The sequence below is a fragment of the Pseudophryne corroboree genome, chromosome 2 (assembly GCF_028390025.1).
Source record: "Pseudophryne corroboree isolate aPseCor3 chromosome 2, aPseCor3.hap2, whole genome shotgun sequence".
In the NCBI taxonomy this organism is placed as follows: Eukaryota; Metazoa; Chordata; class Amphibia; order Anura; family Myobatrachidae; genus Pseudophryne; species Pseudophryne corroboree.
Genome location: NC_086445.1, coordinates 484,201,079 through 484,226,202, shown reverse-complemented (window position 1 = coordinate 484,226,202; position 25,124 = coordinate 484,201,079). Strand labels below are relative to the sequence as shown.

Sequence of the window (25,124 nt, the reverse complement as noted above, 5' to 3'; positions counted from 1 at the left end):
CACACCTCCAACAGGTAGCAGGGACCCCTGGGTACATTTTGGAGAGCGTGGAAGGGCAGCGATACCAATGGGAAATGACTTTAAAGTGGGTTTCCAAAGTTAATACGTTAGTGGAGCTACTCCACGATTTGTCAAATATGGATTTCCACTGAGCCTCACTAAGTGTATTATTCAGGTCCTTCTCCCATTTTTTCGTGAATAATGGTAGTGTGGAGAAATGGTGTTCGATTAAATATACATATATAGGGAACAGGGATTAATATTGCGCCACTTGTGATACAGACAGATATGTTATAAGAGTGATATTGGCAATCTGAAATGACACTCCCCTGTGTATCTAATGGGGCGTCAGCTGGATCCTTCAAATAAGTACAGGGATGGTGATTCCCTGAATAAGATTTGTGAAAAAGAGGGGGGATGAAGGATATATAGCGACCAAGGTGTCAGTATAATAAGTATATAGTTGCCAATTTTATTAAATTAAAAGGTATTTATTCACGTACAATTGCAAATAAAAGAAACATCTAAAAAAATGGGACAATGATAAAACACAACTGAACTAAAAGCACTTAAATGAATTATATAAAACTACAATAAAAACAAGTATAAGAATTTTTTCTTATCTTAAATGAGGTAGGTGAAGGTTTCCAACGCGTTTCGTCTAATGAGACTTCTTATTATTATACTGACACCTTGGTCGCTATATATCCTTCATCCCCCCCTCTTTTTCACAAATATACATATATATTTGAAATCAAGTGTGAGGATACTAACTGCTCAAAAGGTGTAAAATCTCTAGCACCTGCCCACCTCGTCGATCTAGCCTGAGGAAAATGTTTGACTTGTAAATATCTCCAAAGATCCTTACTAGGAAGAAACCATTTGGATTGAACATCTGGGGATGGCATCACTCCAGAAGGAGTATACAGTTGACCAATCCGCAAAATACCTGCATCACACCATGACTTGAAAGCCATATTAGAGTCCCCTAGGGCAAACTCTGCGTTTTCAAATAATGGCGTTAAGGGGGATTGTGTTGAAGAGATAAATTGCTTAATTCTAAGGCATTTCCAAACTGCCATAGTAGGACCTATGGTTGGGTGCAAAATAATAGGGATATGAAAAAGCCAGGGAATAATATTCAAAGGTGTTTTGTTGAAGGAGCTTTCAATATGTACCCAATGTTTTGGGGAGTTAGGATTAAACCATTCATAAAGTCTACTGAACATAATGTCGTAATAAAGGTCAAAGTGGGAAAGCTGGAAACCCCCTAAGTATTTCCTCCTGTACATGTAGTCATGTCTATATCAAGGAGATCTGCCACCCCAAACAAAGCATCTCACCATCCGGTGAAGTTTCACAAACCATGATTTTGGACTGGTAATGCCTGAAGAAAGAATAAGATATGAGGCAGGATGTTAATTTTAATGACATTAATCTTCCCTATCCATGATATTCCCTTGGTCGACCATATAGAAAGCTCTCGTCGGATGGAAGTAATAGTGGGGGGCAAAATGTAGTGAGAAAACTGACGGAAGATTTTTAGAAAGAAAAACTCTAAGATATATAATATACGTGGGGTGCAATCTAGCATAGCTGATTTTAAAGTAAGTCTCCAAAAACCTGAAATTCCTTCATCAGATTGGGAAGGGAGACTGTTGGGTTGGTAATGGTTGCTAATAGGTCGTCAGTGAAAAGCACTAATTTGTGCTCTTATCTGCTACTCGTAATCCAGTGATGTTAGGGTTGACTTAAATGGTCTTTGCTAGGGCCTCAATGCATAAAATGAAAATCAAAGGGGACAACGGACACCCTTTGGCGTGTTCCATTTTAAATTTTAATGGGTTTTGAGAAATCCCCATTGACTTTAACTCTAGCGGAGGAATCCCTGTACAAAGCCAAAATCCTGAGTAAGGAAATGGGCTTGAGACCTGTATAATCTAGTAGACTTGTCATAAAACCCCAGTTGACATGGTCAAAAGCCTTCTCGGCCTCAGTGGACAAGAGCATCGTTTGTGCAGAGGACCTGGTTGCCTGATGGATTAAGTTTAACATTTTGGTGGTGTTGTCCTTTAAATACATTCTATCCCCTACTGCCCCATATCTGCTCCCACTGTCTGACTTTGCCCTCTGGTATTGCTGGTCTTGCCCGATGGCCCCACTGTATTTTGTACACACAGCTTAGCATGTAATTTTATGCCATTGTTCAGTCTGCCATTTACAATGTATTCCACATCGACTGTTATTTTTCTATCAAAATCTATTTTTTCTTACTATAATACTTTCTGTGCAATGCTTATTCCCATATTGTAACTAATTTAGTGTACTGGATATGGTGGTCTCATCTGGTGCTATTAATACGATAGATTAAAAAGTAGTGACCCAAATTGTGCAATAAATCTTATAAGAAGCAGGCCTGTGGTTAAAAATGGAGGTTTCACTAGTCCTCCAAATGTTTCATAAGTAGAGATGCAAATTAAAACCACAGTGGCGTTAAAACAAGATTACACATTCTCCTATATGAACAATAAAACAACCTTAAAAGTCCTCAATTTGGTAGTGATGAATTCCAGGATATCAGATCCAAACAAGGCAGATAAATAATGTGTTCCCAATGAAGTTTATATCTCAAAAGGAGAAGAAAGTACAGGTTAAGTATCCCATATCTAAATATTCAGAAAACATGAAATATTCTGAAATATGTTATGGTAAGAACTTACCGTTGATAACAGTATTTCTCCTAAGTCCACATGTTCCACAGAATAATGTTGGGATATGATGAAGTGACAGCGGATTTGCACCAATCGGTCAAATCTTTTCGGCCTCCCAGCATGCAACGGGCCCGTCCATATATTCCCAAAGCTCAAGGCAAGAGCATAATAGATAGCCCTAATCAGGCGAGAAGAACACACATGCACACCCTTCCGTACAAGAAAGAAGAGGTTAGTGAGCAAAAGGATCCTCAAATCAGATGCGTCAGGGTGGGATCCCTGTGGAACCTGTGGGCTTAGGAGAAATACTGTTATCAACGGTAAGTTCTTACCATAAAATATATTTCTCTGGCAGGGTCCACAGGTTATCCACAGGATAATATTGGGATGTCTCAAAGCAATTTAGTGGTGGGAACGCTCCTGATTGGACAGGAGAATCCTTCGCCCGAATTCAGCGTCCTGGGAGGCAAAGATATCCATGGCACAATGTCTAATGAATGTGTTACTGGAAGGCCATGTGGCTGCCTTACATATCTGTTCTGCTGAAGCACCATGTTGTGCTGCCCATGATGGACCTACCTTACGAGTAGAGTGAGCAGAGACATTAGCCGGAACAGGGAGATCAGCGTGAGAATATGCTTCTGAAATAGTCATCCGAAGCCACCTTGCCAGTGTCTGCTTATCAGCAGGCTATCCTCTCTTGTGAAATCCATAGAGAATGAAGCGAGAATCTGTCTTCTGATGGCACTGGTACGATCCACATAGATCCACTTCCAGCGATGCCTCTCCCACAGAAAGGTTCCTGGAAAGCCGGAACTACAATTTCTTTGTTAAGGTGGAATTTAGACACCACCTTCGGAAGATACCCAGATCTAGTTCTAAGAACTGCTTTATATGGATAAAAAAATCAGAAATGGGGAATGACATGACAATGCCCCTAAATCTGACACTCTTCTAGCTGACGCCATGGCCAGCAGAAAGAGAACTTTAGCGGTCAACCATTTAAGATCCACTTTATTAAGTGGTTCAAATGGGGCACCTTGAAGGGCCTTTAGGACTAAACTTAAGTCCCAAGACACTGTAGGTGGAACAAAAGGAGGTTGAATGCGCAGCATTCCCTGGAAAAAAGTATGCACATCCTGTAAATTGGCAATTTTCTTTTGGAACCATACAGTCAATGCTGACACTTGCACTCTCAAGGAAGCCACCTTCAAACCTTTATCCATTCCTGCCTGAAGGAATGCTAAGAGCCTGGAAATTCCTATGGTCCATTTTCCGTTCACTGCACCACTGAATATAGGTTTGCCATATTCGGTGATAAATTCGAGCTGAGGAAGGTTTCCTTGCTCTGAGCATTGTTTGAATTACCTGTTGTGAGAATCCTCTGGACTTCAGGATAGAGGTCTCAAGAGCCACGACCATCAAAGACAGTCGATCCAGATGTCTGTGATAACAAGGACCCTGCGTCAGTAGATCTGGAAGTTGAGGGAGCAGGAATGGAGCATCCATCAACATTCTCTGCAGATCTGTGTACCAATGTCTTCTGGGCCAAGCCGAAGCAATTAGTATTACGGCACCCTTTCCTTGCTTTATCTTTCTCACCACCCTGGGTAATAAGGTGATTGGAGGAAACACATAGAACAGATGAAAATCCCATATCACCGACAGGGCATCCACAAAGATCGCTCTGGGATCCTTTGTTCTTGACCCGTATGCGATAACTTTGAGATCTATATCTGGCAACCCCCACTTGTCGACTAGGATCTGGAAGACCTCCGGATGTAGAGCCCATTCGCTTGCCTGAATAGCATGTCGACTGAGAAAATCCGCTTCCCAGTTTAGGACTCCCGGAACAAACACTGCGGACAAGGCTGGATGATGAAGTTCTGCCCACCTTAGTGTGTGACTTACCTCCTTCATAGCTTTTTGTCTGAGAGTTCCTCCTTGATGGTTGAGGTACGCTACTGTCGTTGCATTGTCCGAGTGGATCTGAACTGGTTTTCCCCTGAAGGATGTACTTTGCCTGAATCAGTGCCATGTATATGACCCAAAGATCCAATATATTTATTGGCAGGCAACCTTCTTCCTTGGTCCATTGCCCCTGGAAACAAAATCTTCCTGTCACTGCTCCCCAGTCCTGGAGACTGGCATCCATTGTCAGAATTTCCCAATCTGATATCCAAAAGGGTCTCCCCTTGTCCAGATGGGATGTCTGGAGCCAGCAGGCTAATGACCTTCTTACATCGTAAGGACCATAGTCTGCGTTTTTATCATCTGATGCAACCCATTCCATTTGGCAAGGATCAGATGCTGCAGAGGTCTTGAGTGGAACTGTGCATACTCCACCATGTCGCTGCTGTTGGAGGATAGCAAACCTGAGAACGAACTGATGGGACTGAGCTATAGGGACATGTAGGTAAGCATCCTGGATATCCAGGGATACCATATAATCCCCTGGCTCCACGGCCAAAATGATGGAATGTAAAGTCTACATATGAAACCAAAGTACCCAAATGTATTTGTCAGCACCTTGAGATTGAGCCGGAATTACCCATTTGGCTTCTGAACTAGAAACAGGTTGGAGTAAAACCCCTGTCCTCGTTGTGCAGGAGGAACTGGAATGATTACTCCTGACCGAAGCAATTTCTGAACTGCCTCTAACAAAACCCTGGCATTCATCTCTAGCCGAGATGGGCTGGTACAAAAAAACATTAGAGGATGGTGCTACTTGAAGGCAAATGCATAACCTAGAGATACCGCTTCCTGCTCGCAGGCATCTGTTGTAGACTGCTACCAGATCTGTGCAAACTGAAGAAGTCGACCCCCAACCCTGGGATCCCCCAGTTGGAGGCCCGCACCATTGACTGATGGCTTATTTTCTGCTTTACCCACCAGTCCTCTGGTAGCCCAGTGATTTTTAGTCTTACCAGACTTGTTGTATTGGGGCTGCTTGCCATTACATTTTCCTTTAGACCAAAAGGGCAGAAAAGCTGGAACTTTAGGTTTGAATTTGTATGTGGAAGGAAACTTTACCTTCATGGAACCTGCTTCTGACTCCAAAATATCTGTTAATTCTTTACCAAAAAGAATATATCCAGAAAAAGGCAAAGATTCCAAAACCTTCTTAGATTCTGAATCAGCTTTCCACATACGTAGCCAAACTGCTCTGCAAGCAGCTATAGTTGAAACTGATGCCCTGGAGGCAATAGTACCCATATCCAACGCTGCTTCTTCCAAGAACATCGCAGCATGTTTTATATGTGCTATATTGGATTTTTGCTCTCTAGATACCATTTAAAGATCCCCTTCCAATGCATCAGCCCAGGTAGCCACTGCCTTTGCCATCCAAGCTGAAGCCATGGCTGATCTTATGACTGCCCCAGACAGGGAAAAAATGTTTTTAAAAAAACCATCCACTATCCTATCCGTGACATCATTTAATGATGTTGAAGGCAGAGGTAATGTAGATTTTTGCACTAATCAAATCACATGCGTATCTACTTTGGAAGCCACCTCCCTTTTTAAACAATCCCCAGCTGGAAGAGGATAATTGGAATTCCATTCCTAGGAATTCTAAACTTCTGACTTGGTGTAGCCCAAGCCTTTATCATGATTTCCGTCAGCTGATCTGACCCAGGAAACTCAGTCCTAACTGTTTTGGGACGTTTAAATGCAGGTGCCTTGGTTTTTAACACAGGCTCTGCTGATTCCTCTAAGGATAGAATGGCTTTCATTGCCTTAATTAACTCAGCTATATCCACTGAGCTGAGACCTTCCTCCTCCTCTTCGTATGCCTAACCAGAGTTTATTGAGCTTTCATCCTCCGATGAATCCTCATCTGAAACATGTGTAGCCTGTGAGGATGAAGATTTACTTACCACTGGCTTATCAGCCTGTTTCTTTTGGGAGGCTGCTTCTAGAAGTGATAAACCGCAGGTGGGAAGCTGTATGTAAGGGTTAATCGTATAACCTATCCCTGGTACAGGAGTTGGAATTATCCGCTCAGCTATACTGGATAATGTTTGCGCAAGGGATATCAACCTGCACCTGAATCTGCCTTGTATTTTTCAAGAGACCCTGGTGAAAGCTAAAACAATTTGCACACAAATCATCCTAAACCAGATCCTGAGAGGTTAACCCAGCTTTGCAAGACAAACATGATATGAGTGTTGGTGTTGCTGTGAGTGTATCTTCCTCACCTTTGCCGTTCTTAGACATGACAAATAATCAACATTTTGTTAGGAATGTCTGTGTGTTTCTGTTGCCTTGCATTGTCTCATTCCTGCCTCTAGGGGTCTCACTTGCTGCCTTAGGTCCAACGGTGCAAGTAAGTGGGTACGCTCGGGTACGGAGTACCCATAAGAATTTGGCAGCGGGTACTCAGTACCACCTGCCACACACTTTGCCATTACCACAATTATAATGTGCCACAAAGCAACAAGACCATGGTACTTGGCAGCATGACGGCTCCTCCCACTTTGTCAGGGTTACTGGGAGTGTGACAGTGGCTGTATTTTCCTGTTATAATGGAGGCATTACTATATATTGTTATTAAATTGGGGCATCACTATATATTTCTATTATACTGGAGGTATCACTATATATTTCTATCATACTGGAGGCATTACTATATATGTTTAGCCTTGCCTCCAGATTAAAAAATAAAAAGGTGTGTCGTGTGGCCATGCCGCTAGTGTCATGTAGCCTCTCCCACTAGCAGCATGTGGACACGCCCCATCACAACACATGACCACGCCCATTTTTCGGCACTCAGTACCACTAAGAAAATATTTCTACTTGCACCACTGCTTAGGTCTGAATGGCAGTTGCACACTCTGTCCCTGCAGGTTGATTACCTGATTGTGAGCAGCTGTGGCCAACACCTTGTGCTGCTATTTAGCTCCAGCTCACCAGCATTCATGTGCAGATCATTGTGGTTCCGTCTGGAGTGTGACTAGGCTCTCTCCAGTTATACTGTCCTGCTTCTGCCATACCTACATCTTGGATACATTTCCTGCAGTTTGCCGTTACATATGCCTTGCTACAAGACTTCTAACCCTGCTGGATCAACATCTGCATTCCTAAATTATTATTTGCAGTCTGTTTCCACCCCTGCCTGATTACTACGTTTTGGTATGTTATTTTCCCCCTGCTTGGTTTAAACCCGGATTTCTTCATGTTCATTTCACCTCTGTAATTAACCTGGACTATACCTATACTCGAGCATTATCATCCTCCCTGTTTCTATAACAAGCCATTACAATTATCTGGGAATATTGTGTTCTGTTCCATGTTAATCAAGGATCCAGTTTCTGTATGCAGATATTTTACTGGTTCTTTTCTACAATAAACCTTGTTTAATTTTCACCTGGCTTCAGATGACCTAATTTCAGGTATGCACACACAGAGAAACCTAGTAATCCTAACAGAATGATCTGCCCAAATAAACGTGTGCAGGAGTTTGAGGTATAGTTGAATTTCATAAAATGGCTTCATTTAAAAAAAATTCCCTGCCTCTCGAGTTTATGCCGTTCGTGGGTTCTTCATTGCTAGTGGATTTCAGAGAGAAACTGGAGAATATTCAAACCCTGTCTTCAGAGATACTGTCTGCTCTGCCTGAATATTCAATAAGATTACCAGTTCCCTTTAAGGAGACGCAGGGGAAAAGGGAAAAATATGAGTCTGGTGCTCTCAATTCTGGCCGCTGTTTTCCAATCCCAAGCAAAGGCAAGTTCTAGAGCTTTCCACGACCCAGCCTCTCTGAGGAAGAAAAAAGACACAGAATGGATAAAAAACTTTGTTTTTATTGCGGCAGGTCTGGACATTTTATTCAATTATGTCCTGCTCGCAAACCTAAAAAGAACTTACCTCATTCTGCCATAGTGCCTAATTCTGCTCAGTTATGCCATTGTGGCACTCAAATTTCAAAAGGAGGGGTGTCCGGCCAAGCGACCCCAGGAGTGGTGTCCGGCCCAGCGACCCCAGGAGGGGTGTCCGGCCCAGCGACCCCAGGAGGGGTGTCCGGCCCAGCGACCCCAGGAAGGGTGTCCGGCCCAGCGACCCCAGGAGGGGTGTCCGGCCCAGCGACCCCAGGAGGGGTGTCCGGCCCAGCGACCCCAGGAGGGGTGTCCGGCCCTGCTGCCCTTGCCTTTGGGCATGAGGATTCTACTGCCCTTGCCTTTGGGCATGAGGTCCCTGCTGCCCTTGCCTTTGGGCATGAGGTCCCTGCTGCCCTTGCCTCACGGCATGAGGTCCCTGCTGCCCTTGCCTCACGGCATGAGGTCCCTGCTGCCCTTGCCTCACGGCATGAGGTCCCTGCTGCCCTTGCCTCACGGCATGAGGTCCCTGCTGCCCTTGCCTCACGGCATGAGGTCCCTGCTGCCCTTGCCTCACGGCATGAGGTCCCTGCTGCCCTTGCCTCACGGCATGAGGTCCTTGCTGCCCTTGCCTCACGGCATGAGATCTCTGCTGCCCTTGCCTCACGGCATGAGGTCTCTGTTGCCCTTGCCTCACGGCATGAGGTCTCTGTTGCCCTTGCCTCACGGCATGAGGACGCTGTTTTTCTGTCTATTGGGCAAATAAGGACTGCCGTGTCAATGGTCAGTCCAAATGTTATTTTGTCTTTCAGGGTCACTCAGTCATCCAAGTCTGCCTTGCCAGAGGTCCGAGAGGTGTCCGCCTTGCCAGAGGTCCGAGAGGTGTCCGCCTTGCCAGAGGTCCGAGAGGTGTCCGCCTTGCCAGAGGCCCGAGAGGTGTCCGCCTTGCCAGAGGTCGTGCCAAGGCCTGTCCAGCCCCAGGAGGGGGCTCTGCCTGTCCAGCTCCAGGAGGGGGCTCTGCCTGTCCAGCCCCAGGAGGGGGCTCTGCCTGTCCAGCCCCAGGAGGGGGCTCTGCCTGTCCAGCCCCAGGAGGGGGCTCTGCCTGTCCAGCCCCAGATAGAGGTGCCTGCCATGCCCGAGATCCAAGATTTGCCCGAGGTGTCTGCCCTGCCGGGGCCATCTGAGACTTACCCTGTCTAAGGTCCAAGAAGATTCCATCTTGTCTGAGAGGCCACGGTTGTCTATCCTCCCTGATGTAACATCTAATTTGGAAAGCCAAGTCGTTGAGGAACTGCCTTACTTTGATGGAGATATCTCTCAGTGTATAGCTCTCTTCAAGTACTATCTGAGTTTTGATAACTTTTCCCCTATTGATATCATTGCTAACATATGTATGAGGTTCAGAGGGGGGGCCTTGAAGTGGGTAAGCGGTCTTGTAGATGCGGAAGATCCAGTTTTATGAAATTTGCCCACTTTCCTCAAGGCAGTGTCCGAAAGATTCAGTCCACCAACTGTCCTCGCTCTCCTGGATGAATCTATTAAAGTGTGCCCGTCTGAGAACCTGCCTTTGCAGTGTGGGCAGCACCTTCAGTTTTTGAGATGTGGGCACGTATCTTTAGGTGTTCACGCAGATTGCTCGGCAAGTTTGGCTTCTACAAATTTACCAACCGCTCTTGATACGATCCAAGAAAATAAGGGGTCACTACTGCCGTTGGGTTGTGGCTCTGATTCTGAGAGCGAGCTTCTGGAGGATCCTAGACTTATAATTGATGGACCTGTACTGCCGAGTAGTGTCTTTGTGACACCTTCAAATAGGTCTAGGCAACCCAAAAAGAGGAGAGGAAAAAAGAAGAGAAGGTGAACTTTTAGGCGTCTGGAATCCGCCTGTTTAAGGGGGGGACAATGTTAGGAATGTCTGTGAGTTTCTGTTGCCTTGCATTGTCTCATTCCTGCCTCTAGGGGTCTCACTTGCTGCCTTAGGTCTAAATGGCAATTGCACACTCTGTCCCTGCAGGTTGATTACCTGATTGTGAGCAGCTGTGGCCAACACCTTGTGCTGCTATTTAGCTCCAGCTCACCAGCATTCATGTGCAGATCATTGTGGTTCTGTCTGGAGTGTGACTAGGCTCTCTCCAGTTATCCTGTCCTGCTTCTGCCATACCTACATCTTGGAGACATTTCCTGCAGTTTGCCGTTACATATGCCTTGCTACAAGACTTCTAACCCTGCTGGATCAACATCTGCATTCCTGAATTATTATTTGCAGTCTGTTTCCACCCCTGCCTGATTACTACGTTTTGGTATGTTATTTTCCCCCTGCTTGGTTTAAACCCGGATTTCTTCATGTTCATTTCACCTCTGTAATTAACCTGGACTATACCTATACTCGAGCATTATCATCCTCCCTGTTTCTATAACAAGCCATTACAATTATATGGGAATATTGTGTTCTGTTCCATGTTAATCAAGGATCCAGTTTCTGTATGCTGATATTTTACTGGTTCTTTTCTACAATAAACCTTGTTTAATTTTCACCTGGCTTCAGCTGACCTCATTTCAGGTATGCACACAGAGAAACCTAGTAATCCTAACACATTTACACAGTGTATTACACAATTTGTGACTGTAATCACTTTAAGCTTTTTAAAGTGACATACAATCTGATCCAGCATTGAGGATCGGAAAAGAAAAAAACTGACAGAATATATAGTAAAGTCAGCAATTACACTAGCAGTCGGTCACATGTTATACATTAGTATAATAAGCAATATGAGCACATAATCAACTACAAATACATTTCAAATATGTAGGAGAACATATTACTGAATCATGTTTAAAAAGATCTACCGTATTCAGATGCATAGCGAAAGAAACAACAGTAATAATATACAGACTCATATGCAATAGGCACTTATCTAACTATTCATACTCAAAAGGTAGATAGAGACTTAGTGCTGTATTACCCGTACTCAGTAGAGTGGGATACAGGGAGACTCACCCCACTTCCGGGACCAATCAATACATTTGCGAGGGCTCAGTGGATCCAGATGCTACTAGTGTACACTGCCGCTCGATGAACCTATACTAAATACAGCCGCTCAGTGAACACAGATGCACCAGTCACACAGCTGCCTATGCTGCGATTGTGTCACCTTCGTATACAGCGTCTCAGACGGAAGTGGCAAAACAGTTCATGGCGGGAGACTCGGAGGAAACTGGTCATGAACCGGGGGGAGGGGCGACCAGGAGAGCATCTAACTCCCCACTGCTGACATCAACCCAAGGGATCGCGGCCTCATACTATTCCTGGAACCTATGATCCCTAAGGCCTAGCGCTGGTGCACCCGAGGTGGCATCCGCGTCAGTGACTATTTGGTAGTCTTCTCCCAAAACAGTGCGGCTATGTCCGTATTCTCCTTCTAAGCGGTACCAATGCCTTATCTTCTCCCCATGCTCTGGCCACAGCCTGGTAAAATCTGCTGGATAGTATATCCGAACAGCACTGTGCTCGTGGGTAAGCGTTGTCGCGACCCAGCGGAGAGTTGTTGAAGCAACTCTTTCTAAGCTACGTATAAGACGCTTTTTAGAAAGATCACTCAAGAAAAATAATAAGACTATAAATATAAAATAAGAAAGCTTAGGGCTGCTAAAAACCAGCAGCCCTCTGACTCCTGCTGCACCAAACAAAAAACTGATTTGCCTGAGCCAGAAGGCGGGCATATATGTACAGGCCCGTTGCATGCTGGGAGGCCGAAAAGCGTTGACTGATTGGTGCAAATCAGCTGTCGCTTCATCATATCCCAATGTTATCCTGGGAATAATCTGTGGACCCCGCCAGAGAAATATGGAATTTCTTGAGTGAGAGTAAGATAGTGAAAGCTTTCTTTTCTGATAGCTCAGTGTACACAAACTTTGTTTAATGCACAAAGTTCTTAAAAATATTGGCTAAAATGACCTTCAGGCTGTGTGTATAAGGTGTATATGAAACATAAACGTATTCTGTGCTTAGACTTAGATCCCATCGCCATGACATCTCATTATGGTATGCAATTATTACAAAATACGGAAAAATAGGATTTTAATACCTACCGGTAAATCCTTTTCTCTTAGACCGTAGAGGATGCTGGGGTCACCATTAGAACCATGGAGTATAGACGGGATCCGCAGGAGACATGGGCACTTTGAGACTTTGAAAGGGTGTGAACTGGCTCCTCCCTCAATGCACCTCCTCCAGACTCCAGTTATAGGAACTGTGCCCAGGGACACGGACATTTCATGGAAAGGATTTATTGTTAAACTAAGGTGAGATTCATACCAGCTCACACCTCAAGCATGCCGCAGAACGCGGCATTCAACAGAACACAAGCCAACAGCATGAACAATTGCAGCAACATGCTGACAATAACGTAACACAACATGTGTGTAACCACAGCTAATAAGTGCAGATACAGTACGCACTGGGACGGGCGCCCAGCATCCTCTACGGACTAAGAGAAAACGATTTACCGGTAGGTATTAAAATCCTATTTTCTCATACGTACTAGAGGATGCTGGGGTCACCAGTAGAACCATGGGGTTTTACCAAAGCTCTAAGACGGGCGGGAGAGTGCGGATGACTCTGCAGCACCGATTGACCAAACTTAAGGTCCTCATCGGCCAAGGTGTCAAAGTTGTAGAACTTTGCAAATGTGTTTGACCCCAACCAAGTAGCTGCTCGGCAAAGTTGCAATGCCGAGACCCCCCCGGGCAGCCGCCCAGGATGAGCCCACCTTTCTAGTGGAATGGGCCTTCACCGATTCCGTAACGGCAATCCAGCCGTGGAATGAGCCTGCTGAATCGTGTTGCAGATCCAGTGTGCAATGGTCTGCTTGGAAGCAGGACACCCAACCTTGTTGGGAGCATACAGGACAAACAGAGCCTCTGTTTTCCTAAGCTGAGCCGTTCTGGCGACATAAATCTTCAAAGCTCTGACCACATCCAGAGATTTTGACTCAGCGAAGGCGTCAGTAGCCACAGGCACCACAATAGGTTGGTTCATGTGGAAAGAGGAAACCACCTTCGGTAGAAATTGTTGACGTGTCCTCAATTCAGCTCTATCTTCATCGAAGATCAAATAAGGGCTCTTGTGAGACAAGGCCGCTAGCTCAGACACCCACCTTGCAGATGCCAAGGCCAACAGGATGACCACTTTCCAAGTGAGGAATTTCAACTCCACCTTCCGTAAAGGTTCAAACCAATGTGATTGAAGGAACTGCAACACCACATTAAGGTCCCATGGTGCCACTGGGGGCACAAATGGAGGTTGGATGTGCAACACGCCTTTCACGAAAGTCTGAACTTCTGGAAGGGAGGCCAATTGTTTCTGAAAGAATACCGATAAGGCTGAAATCTGTACCTTAATTGAGCCCAATTTTAGGCCCGCATCCACACCTGCTTGTAGAAAATGAAGAAAACGTCCCAGTCGAAACTCCTCCGTAGGAGCCCCCTTGGATTCACACCAAGAAACATATTTTCTACAAATACGGTGATAATGTTTAGATGTAACCCCTTTTCTGGCCTGAATAAGTGTGGGAATGACTTCACTGGGAATACCCTTACGGGCTAGGATTTTGCGCTCAACTGCCACGCCGTCAAACGTAGCCACGGTAAGTCCTGATACACGCACGGCCCCTGTTGTAACAGGTCCTCGTGCAGAGGAAGAGGCCAGGGATCTCCCATGAGAAATTCCTGAATATCTGGATACCAAGCCCTCCTTGGCCAGTCTGGGATAATGAGGATCACCCAGATCTTTGTTCTTCTTATGATCTTTAGAACTTTTGGAATGAGAGGAAGTGGAGGGAATACATACACCGACTGAAACACCCACGGTGTCACCAGTGCATCCACTGCAATTGCTTGAGGGTCCTTTGACCTGGAACAATATCTCTGAAGCTTCTTTTTGAGACGAGAAGCCATCATGTCTACTTGAGGAACTCCCCAACGACCTGTCACCTCTGCGAAGACTTCTTGGTGGAGGCCCCACTCTCCTGGATGGAGATCGTGTCTGCTGAGGAAGTCTGCTTCCCAGTTGTCCACTCCTGGAATGAAGATCGCTGACAGAGCGCTTGTATGCTTTTCCGCCCAGCGGAAAATCTTTGTGGCTTCTGCCATTGCCGCTCTGCTTTTCGTTCCGCCCTGACGCTTTATGTACGCTACTGCTGTTACATTGTCCGACTGGATCAGTACAGGCAGATTTCGAAGAAGATGTTCCGCTTGCAGAAGGCCGTTGTAAATGGCCCTTAACTCCAGAACATTTATGTGGAGACAAGTTTCCTGACTTGACCATCTTTCCTGGAAGATTTTTCCCATTGTGACTGCTCCCCAGCCTCGTAGGCTTGCATCCGTGGTCACTAGGATCCAGTCCTGTATCCCGAACCTGCGCCCCTCTAGGAGGTGAGAGCTGTGCAGCCACCACAGGAGTGATATCCTGGTCTTGGAAGACAGGATTATCCTCCGCTGCATGTGTAGGTGGGACCCGGACCACTTGTTCAACAGGTCCCACTGGAACACTCTGGCATGGAACCTGCCAAACTGAATGGCCTCGTAGGCCGCAACCATCTTCCCCAGCAACCGAATGCATTGATGGATTGACACTCTTGCTGGTTTCAGAATTTGTTTGACCAGACTCTGAAGTTCCAGAGCCTTTTCCACTGGAAGAAAGACTCTCTGTAGTTCTGTGTCCAATATAATTCCCAAAAATGACAACTACGTCGTCGGAATAAACTGTGATTTTGGCAAGTTTAGTATTAGGAATGTTAGGGACCCATGTGATGAAGTCACCTGGCCGCGGTACATGGGCCCGCATATTTGCGCAAATGTGTGCTAAAAACTTCAATTATACTCCATTTTAATTGTGAGAGTTTATTTAAATTATTTTTACTATCAGTGTTCTTAGTGCTAGGAGTGTGCATCTGCATCTCTCTTCCTCCAGCATAGTATTAGAAGCCTCAGCATGATAGCACCTCTTGAAATCTCTAGTATTAGGGTGTGCAGTCCAGGCCCCCCTTTTTTCCTCCTCGATATTTGTGTATATATTGTACACTGGAAGGCAAGGCTTCCTTCCTCTGGTATTGGCACCCCTCCCATTTACCCTCAGGTGTTTTAATTACCGTATATACTCGAGTATAAGCCGACTTTTTCAGCACTTTTTTTTGTGCTGAAAAAGCCACCTCGGCTTATACTCGAGTCAGTGCAGGCAGAGGCAGAGCAGTGTGAAGGAGGGACATGGAGCGCACAGCGCGCGGCGCTCCTGTGTCCCTCCTGCATCTCCGGCGGCAGCAGCGGCGGTTCTATTACAGGAAATACCCGTTCGTGACCTCTGATCACGAACCGGCACTTCCTATAATAGACCCGCCGCGGCCGCCGAAGATGCAGGAGGGACACAGGAGAGCCGCGCACGCTGTGTGCTTCGTGTCCCTCCAGAAGACAGCGCGGGATCGACGGAGGGGTAAGTAACAGCACTGTGGGGCATACCTGGCACTTGGGGAGGGAACGTATCTGGCAGCACTGTGGGGGCATATCTGGCAGCACTGTGGGGGCATATCTGGCAGCACTGTGGGGGCATAACTGGCAGCACTGTGGGGGCATATCTGGCAGCACTGTGGGGGCATATCTGGCAGCACTGTGGGGGCATAACTGGCAGCACTGTGGGGGCATATCTGGCAGCACTGTGGGGGCATATCTGGCAGCACTGTGGGGGCATATCTGGCAGCACTGTGGGGGCATATCTGGCAGCACTGTGGGGGCATATCTGGCAGCACTGTGGGGGCATATCTGGCAGCACTGTGGGGGCATAACTGGCAGCACTGTGGGGGCATAACTGGCAGCACTGTGGGGGCATATCTGGCAGCACTGTGGGGGCATATCTGGCAGCACTGTGGGGGCATATCTGGCAGCACTGTGGGGGCATATCTGGCAGCACTGTGGGGGCATATCTGGCAGCACTGTGGGGGCATATCTGGCAGCACTGTGGGGGCATATCTGGCAGCACTGTGGGGGCATATCTGGCAGCACTGTGGGGGCATATCTGGCAGCACTGTGGGGGCATATCTGGCAGCACTGTGGGGGCATAACTGGCAGCACTGTGGGGGCATAACTGGCAGCACTGTGGGGGCATATCTGGCAGCACTGTGGGGGCATATCTGGCAGCACTGTGGGGGCATATCTGGCAGCACTGTGGGGGCATAACTGGCAGCACTGTGGGGGCATAACTGGCAGCACTGTGGGGGCATATCTGGCAGCACTGTGGGGGCATATCTGGCAGCACTGTGGGGGCATATCTGGCAGCACTGTGGGGGCATATCTGGCAGCACTGTGGGGGCATATCTGGCAGCACTGTGGGGCATATCTGGCAGCACTGTGGGGGCATATCTGGCAGCACTGTGGGGGCATATCTGGCAGCACTGTGGGGGCATATCTGGCACTATGAGGGCATATCTGGCACTGAGGGCTGTGTACGGCTAGAGCTGCATTTCCCACCCTAGGCTTATACTCGAGTCAATAAGTTTTCCCAGGTTTTTGTGGTAGAATTAGGTGCCTCGGCTTATAGTCGGGTCGACTTATACTCGAGTATATACGGTAGCTAGGTTCCTGCATTTCAGATCACACATTGAAATGGCACTATTTAGAGGTAAGTCCTATATAAATTTATATAATGTGATAGTATTAGGAATGTTAGGGACCCATGTGATAAAGTCACCTGGCCGCGGTACATGGGCCCGCATATTTGCGCAAATGTGTGCTAAGAACTTCAATTATACTCCATTTTAATTGTGAGAGTTTTTTTAAATTATTTCTACTATCAGTGTTCTTAGTGCTAGGAGTGTGCATCTGCATCTCTCTTCCTCCATCATAGTATTAGAAGCCTCAGCATGATAGCACCTCTTGAAATCTTTAATATTAGGGTGTGTAGTCCAGGCCCCCCTTTTTTCCTCTATATTTGTGTATATATTGTACACTGGAAGCCAAGGCTTCCTTCCTCTGGTATTGGCACCCCTCCCATTTACCCTCAGGTGTTTTAATTAGCTAGGTTCCTGCATTTCAGATCACACATTGAAATGGCACTATTTAGAGGTAAGTCCTGTATAAATTTATATAATGTGATAGTATTAGGAATGTTAGGGACCCATGTGATGAAGTCACCTGGCCGCGGTACATGGGCCCGCATATTTGTGCAAATGTGTGCTAAGAACTTCAATTATACTCCATTTTGATTGTGAGAGTTCATTTAAATTATTTCTACTATCAGTGTTCTTAGTGCTAGGAGTGTGCATCTGCATCTCTCTTCCTCCAGCATAGTATTAGAAGCCTCAGCATGATAGCACCTCTTGAAATCTCTAGTATTAGGGTGTGCAGTCCAGGCCCCCCTTTTTTCCTCGATATTTGTGTATATATTGTACACTGGAAGGCAAGGCTTCCTTCCTCTGGTATTGGCACCCCTCCCATTTACCCTCAGGTGTTTTAATTAGCTAGGTTCCTGCATTTCAGATCACACATTGAAATGGCACTATTTAGAGGTAAGTCCTGTATAAATTTATATAATGTGATAGTATTAGGAATGTTAGGGACCCATGTGATGAAGTCACCTGGCCGCGGTACATGGGCCCGCATATTTGCGCAATTGTGTGCTAAGAACTTCAATTATATGGTCAGTCAATGTGGGCTGTCCGGGGGCATGATTACTGGGAAGTGGGCAGTGCGGGGGCGTGGTATCACGAGCGCGTCATCATGGCTCTGCCCCCGCTATACAGTGCCGAGAAAATAGGCGCTGTATAGCGGGGGTGGAGCTACGATGATGCGATTCAACCCGAATCGCGTCATCAGATTCCCTCGGACGCCCACCTGTTCCTGCTGTGGGCGGCTGATGTGGGGTGCGGAGGGCCTGACAGCGAAAATGGGAGGCTTGCCCACCTTTCCGGGGGGCCGGGAGGGTGACCAGATTTTTCCGGCCATTCCGGGAGGGTAGGCAAGTATGTATCAGGCGCTTCATATAAATTCTTGAGACAGCAGATTTTTCATGACATATTCTCTCTTCAAATAGATGCATGTAACTCAAAGAGAAATGGAAATATAGTGCAGACCATTTAACATGTAAAACGAATTTTTAATGTTTAGTGCACTCACATTTCATAACAAGTTAAAAAAAGCATGTAGAAAAAGGTTACCCCTCCACTGGCTTGGCAAATGCTGTTAGCCTCATGCAAACAATAGATGAAAGTACTTAAGGTCACCTCGAGAAAAAGCTGCTGTCTAGAGAATTTATATGAAGCACCTGATATTTTATATAAATGTGAGTGTGTGCCTAATTATAAGAATTTTGATTCTAAAATTGAAAAACGGTGTTGCACTATGGCCCTCATTCCGAGTTGTTCGCTCGCAAGCTGCTTTTAGCAGCATTGCACACGCTAAGCCGCCGCCTACTGGGAGTGAATCTTAGCTTATCAAAATTGCGAACGAAAGATTCGCAATATTGCGAAAAGACTTCTCTGTCCAGTTTCTGAGTAGCTCGAGACTTACTCTTCCAGTGCGATTAGTTCAGTGCTTGTCGTTCCTGGTTTAACGTCACAAACACACCCAGCGTTCGCCCAGACACTCCTCCGTTTCTCCAGCCACTCCCGCGTTTTTCCCAGAAACGGCAGCGTTTTTTCAAACACTCCCATAAAACGGCCAGTTTCCGCCCAGAAACACCCACTTCCTGTCAATCACATTACGATCACCAGAACGAAGAAAAAACCTCGTAATGCCGTGAGTAAAATACCTAACTGCATAGCAAATTTACTTGGCGCAGTCGCACTGCGGACATTGCGCATGCGCATTAGCGACTAATCGCTCCGTTGCGAAAAAAAATAACGAGCGATCAACTCGGAATGGCCACCTATATACTTTCTTTTCGAGATACAAGCTTATTATTTATCTGCCTTTGGATCTGATTTCTGGAATTCATCATCACCAAATTGAGGACTTTTAAGGTTATTTTACTGTTCATATAGGAGAATGTGTAATCTTGTTTTAGCGCCACTGTGGTTTTCATTTGCATTGCTATCCATACAATGTATGCCGCATTACTATACATATGCCTCAGGTTCTTGTATGGCTAACCTCCCACAGTGTAACCTTCGTAGTGCGCCCAACATGGGCCCTCATTCCGAGTTGTTCGCTCGGTATTTTTCATCGCATCGCAGTGAAAATCCGCTTAGTACGCATGCGCAATGTTCGCACTGCGACTGCGCCAAGTAACTTTACTATGAAGAAAGTATTTTTACTCACGGCTTTTTCTTCGCTCCGGCGATCGTAATGTGATTGACAGGAAATGGGTGTTACTGGGCGGATACACGGCGTTTCAGGGGCGTGTGGCTGAAAACGCTACCGTTTCCGGAAAAAACGCAGGAGTGGCCGGGGAAACGGTGGGAGTGCCTGGGCGAACGCTGGGTGTGTTTGTGACGTCAACCAGGAACGACAAGCACTGAAATGATCGCACAGGCAGAGTAAGTCTGGAGCTACTCTGAAACTGCTAACTCGTTTGTAATCGCAATATTGCGCGTACGTCGGTCGCAATTTTAAGAAGTTAAGATTCACTCCCAGTAGGCGGCGGCTTAGCGTGTGTAACTCTGCTACATTCGCCTTGCGAGCGAACAACTCGGAATGAGGGCCATGGTTGTCTCACCTGCACTGCTTATGGATGGGATGAAAAATACATGGAGCTAATGGTCATGTTGGGACCCCACTCCTAGTGTTACGATGCTGCAACCACCCGTTTTGGAACATCTCTTCTAGGCGTGACCTTTTCAACACAGGTTATAGTCTACGTAGTGCACCCAAGATGGCTGCTTCACCTGGTACCTTTTTTTAGGTGAATATATAACGCATGGAATTTATTGCCTAAAATGCCTACACCAAGTAAACAATATGCTTATTGTACTAAACGTGGGTGCACACTGTGTGATACGCTCCATGAGCTCCTCCCCGGGCTGCCCCACATACCACAAACGATATCGCTCAGTGACGCCACGCTGCGGCCGGCATGTACATGCTGTTGTGGCCGACATAGCCAAAATTGACCTGCATGTACAGCCGACAGAGGAAGTCGTTTACGACCCCTGGGATCACTCATATGCCGTCGCTTGCGGCATAAACACTGTGCAATATTTTAGTCAGTATCTATCAGAATGGGGAAAATTAGTGATATTGGGGGTAATTCCAAGTTGATCGCTAACTGCATTTGTTCGCTGTGCAGCGATGAGGCAAAAAAAGGCACTTCTGCATATGCGGCGCAATGCGCACGCGCGACGTACTATTACAACAAACTATGTCGTTTCACACAGGGTATAGCGATGCATTTCGGTCACACTGCTGACCACAGAGTGATTGACATGAAGTGGGCATTTCTGGGTGGCAACTGACCATTTTCAGGGAGTGTTCGAAAAAACGCAGGCGTGCCAGGAAAAACGCAAACGTGGCTGGGCAAATGCAGGGCGTGTTTGTGACGTCAAAACAGGAACTGAACAGTCTGAAGTGATCGCAAGCGCTGATTATGTTTTGAGCTACTCATACACTGCACAAAAAAACTTTGTAGCCGCTCTGCGATCCTTTCGTTCGCACTTCTGCTAAGCTAAAATACACTCCCAGTGGACAGCGGCATAGCGTTTGCACGGCTGCTAAAAACTGCTAGCGAGCGATCAACTCGGAATGACCACCATTGACTGAAATGTGTATGCACCTTAAGTTTTGTTTTAATTATTCATGTGTGATTCTCTACTTGCTCTTACTCTAAATCCTTTGTACAATGGGGGTCATTCCGAGTTGATCGTGAACTCAGACATGCTGGGGGACGCCCAGAACAGGGCTAGTCTGCTCCGCACTATGGCGCCGGCGCATGCACAGTTCTGACCCGATCGTTACGCTGCGAAAAACTGCAGCGTGTGATCGGGTCAGAATGACCCCCTATGTACCATGTTTTGATGTCTGTAAAGAGACTTTGAGTACTGAGAGACAAAAGCGCTATATAAATACAATTATTATTATTATTATTATTATTTTATTATTTTACTGTATGCCTGGATCTGCTGATATTGATTTGCACAGTGAGGTAGGATTAAATGTGTTTGAAATTGATGTTAGGGGGGCATCTGCATAATACTAATGTGAATTTTCCTGGTAAACAAAATTATGTGGGGTTACAAGGTTATAATGAAGAAATACTGACACTCTTTTGGGCCATTCCACTGTCGCCTATGGGACATTTGCACACATTTTTACATCCATTTTTGTTAAAACTTAACTCAAGTAAGTTTTATTTAAAAAAAAATATGGAAGTAACATCAGTGCCTAACTAGATTTTTTTTTTTTTTTTTAGGTAGAAAAAAAAAAAAAGTCTCTGTTATACCCAACACATTATCACAAAATGTAGTTATCATGTATGGGACAAACCAAGTCCACCACCATTTTGCATAAGAAACTTCTGCTCGATAATTTCCCTCAACTCCAAATAAAGAACGCAGGTTTATTTGTTATGAAAACCAATGATGAGAAAGAGCTAGAATTTAACTTTTCAACCTAAGTTGAAAAAGTAAAAGATACAGAGCTACAGATTTATTTACAGTGTCACATATGCAACATTTTTACTTATTTTCATAGAATGGCATTTCCCAATATACCATTCTCTGATTTCACAGCTGCTGAACGGGAAGATCCAGGACTACTGAGATTTTGAAAAGGTAGTGACTGTTCATAGTCAGTTTTTAGATAGTAGAAACAAAATGCAATATACCTGTTTTATTTTCCAGAATTGCTTTTGTATAGAAAAAAAATCGACATAGACAAACAGGTGAAAAAATTCAGCAATTGATATAGTTCCCATCTCTTTCCGTAAGCATGTGTGGTCATTAGCCCATACCAATCCTTAGAGTAGACATTTGTGGGTAGACAAAAAATAGGATTTTAACTACAAACCGGTAAATCCTTTTCTCGTAGTCCATAGAGGATACTGGGGTCCACATTAGTACCATGAGCAGTAGCGGCTCTTGCCACGGGCAAGCAGGCTTTTTGCCCAGGGCGCCGCTACCCTGAGGGCGCCGCCGCCGCCGTGGCAAGAGCCGCTACTAATCTACCCTCCCTCCCCGGCTGCAGCGAGCGCCGTGTGCGCCCGCTGCAGCCGGCGTCGCTGACAGACACTAGAGGTCATAATTGACCCCTAGTGTCAGTGCGGCGCTGCTATGGGAGAGACGTCAGGACGTCTCTCCCATAGAGAGAAGCCGGCGACCGTAGACAGCAGCAGCAGCAGCGATCCGGAAACAGGAGTGAGGCTGGTAAGTATTGTGATATTTATTTTTTTAAGGTTTCAAAGCGGCGCTACTAAAGGGGGCACTGCTAATGGGTCCACATACTGGTGGCACTACAAATGGGGGCACTACTACAGGGGGCACATACTGGTGGCACTACAAATGGGGGCACTACTACAGGGGGCACATACTGGTGGCACTACAAATGGGGGCATTACTACAGGAGGCACATACTGGGGGCACTACTACAGGGGGCACATACTGGTTGCACTACAAGTGGGGGCACTACTACAGGGGGCACATACTGGTGGCACTACAAGTGGGGGCACTACTACAGGGAGCACATACTGGTGGCACTACAAGTGGGGGCACTACTACAGGGGGCACATACTGGTGGCATTACAAGTGGGGGCACTACTACAGGAGGCACATACTGGTGGCACTACAAATGGGGGCACTACTACAGGGGGCACATACTGGTGGCACTACAAATGGGGGCACTACTACAGGGGGCACATACTGGAGGCACTACTACAGGGGGCACATACTGGTGGCACTACAAATGGGAGCACTACTACAGGGGGCACATACTGGGGGACTACAAATGGGGGCACTACTACAGGGGGCACATACTGGGGGCACTACAAATGGGGGCACAGCTACAAGGGGCACAGCTACTGGAGGCAGATCTACAGGGGGCACTGCTACAGGGGGAACAGCTTCTGGGGGCAAATTAACTGGGGGCACAACTACTGGGGGCAAATCTACAGGGGGCACAGCTACTGACGGCAAATCTACAGGGGTGCACAACTACTGGGGGCAAACCTACAGGGGGCACAACTACTGGGGGCACAACTACTGGGGACACAACTACAGGGGGCACATACTGGGGGCACTGCTACAGGGTGCAAATCAACTGGGGGCACAGCTACAAGGGGCACCGCTAATGAGGGCACTACTATAAGGGGCACTGGTAATGGGGGCACAACTACAGGGGGCACTACCAAAGGGGGCACTGCTACAGGGGGAACAGCCACTGGGGGCAAATTAACAAGGGGCACAGCTGCTGGGGGTACAACTACTGGGGGCACAAATCGAGGGGGATAACGTGGGCACGCCCCTTCCCTATGAAGGAGCCACGCCCCTTCCCTATGAAGGAGCCACGCCCCTGTTTTGGGGCGTGCACCAACTGTATTTTACCTGGAAAGGGAGGTGGGGGGCGGGGCGCATCACAGGAAACTTTCGCCCTGGGCGCCACAAGGTCTAGAACCGGCCCTGACTATGAGGTATAGACGGGTCCACTAGGAGCCTTGGGCACTTTAAGAAATCAATAGTGTGCGCTGGCTCCTCCCTTTATGCCCCTCCTACCAGACTCATTCTAGAAACTGTGCCCGAGGAGACGGACATACCTTGAGAGAAGGATTTAAAAGAGCAGTGGCGAGATTCGAACCAGCACACACAAACAAGAGGAAAACCATGCTAACCAAACTTTAACAGCAACAGCTGAACCAACAACAATAATGAACCCAGTAACAGTGCAGGAAAACACAAAGCACTGGGCGGGCGCCCAGTATCCTGTATGGCAGTCTCCAACCTTAATTGGGGTGTGAGCTACTTTCGGAAAATAAAACCTCTGGAAGAGCTATCCCCTCCCCCCAATGCATGCGCATGCCTGCGAAAGTGAGTGTGGCCTCAGAAAAGTGGGCATGGTCTCACAAAAGTGGGTGTGGCCTCACAACAGTAATGCCCCCCCTGCATAGTGCCAGATACACAAGTAATGCCCCCCGCATAGTGCCAGATACACAAGTAATGCCCCCCCCCAGCAGTTCCAGATACAAATAATGCCCCCAGCAGTACCAGATACACAAATAATGCCCCCAAGCAGTGTCAGATACACAAAAAATGCCCCCAGCAGTGCCAGATACACAAATACTGCCCCTCAGCAGTGCCAGATACACAAATAATGCCCCCCAGCAGTGCCAGATTCACAAATAATGCCCCTCGGCAGTGCCAGATACACAAATAATGCCCCCCAGCAGTGCCAGATACACAAATAATGTCCCCCCAGCAGTGCCAGATACACAAATAATGTCCCCCCAGCAGTGCCAGATACACAAATAATGTCCTCCCAGCAGTGCCAGATACACAAATAATGCCCCCCCAGCAGTGCCAAAATAAACTGTAGTCACATTATGCTCCAATATGCTCCATCAGTATACACCATACTTGCCTACTCCCCCGGAATGGCCGGGAGGCTCCCGAAAATCGGGTGACCCTCCCGG

At 46.7% G+C, this 25,124-nt stretch overlaps 1 long non-coding RNA gene across 1 annotated transcript in view; it reads left to right on the top strand.

Annotated features, from left to right (window-relative positions):
* LOC135050898 (uncharacterized) overlaps positions 1–25,124 on the top strand; it is an 88,235-nt gene that overhangs the window by 53,429 nt on the left and 9,682 nt on the right. Inside the window, exon 3 of the long non-coding RNA XR_010241907.1 lies at positions 22,237–22,278. This is a non-coding gene — a long non-coding RNA (uncharacterized LOC135050898). The remainder of the gene's footprint in view (positions 1–22,236; positions 22,279–25,124) is intronic.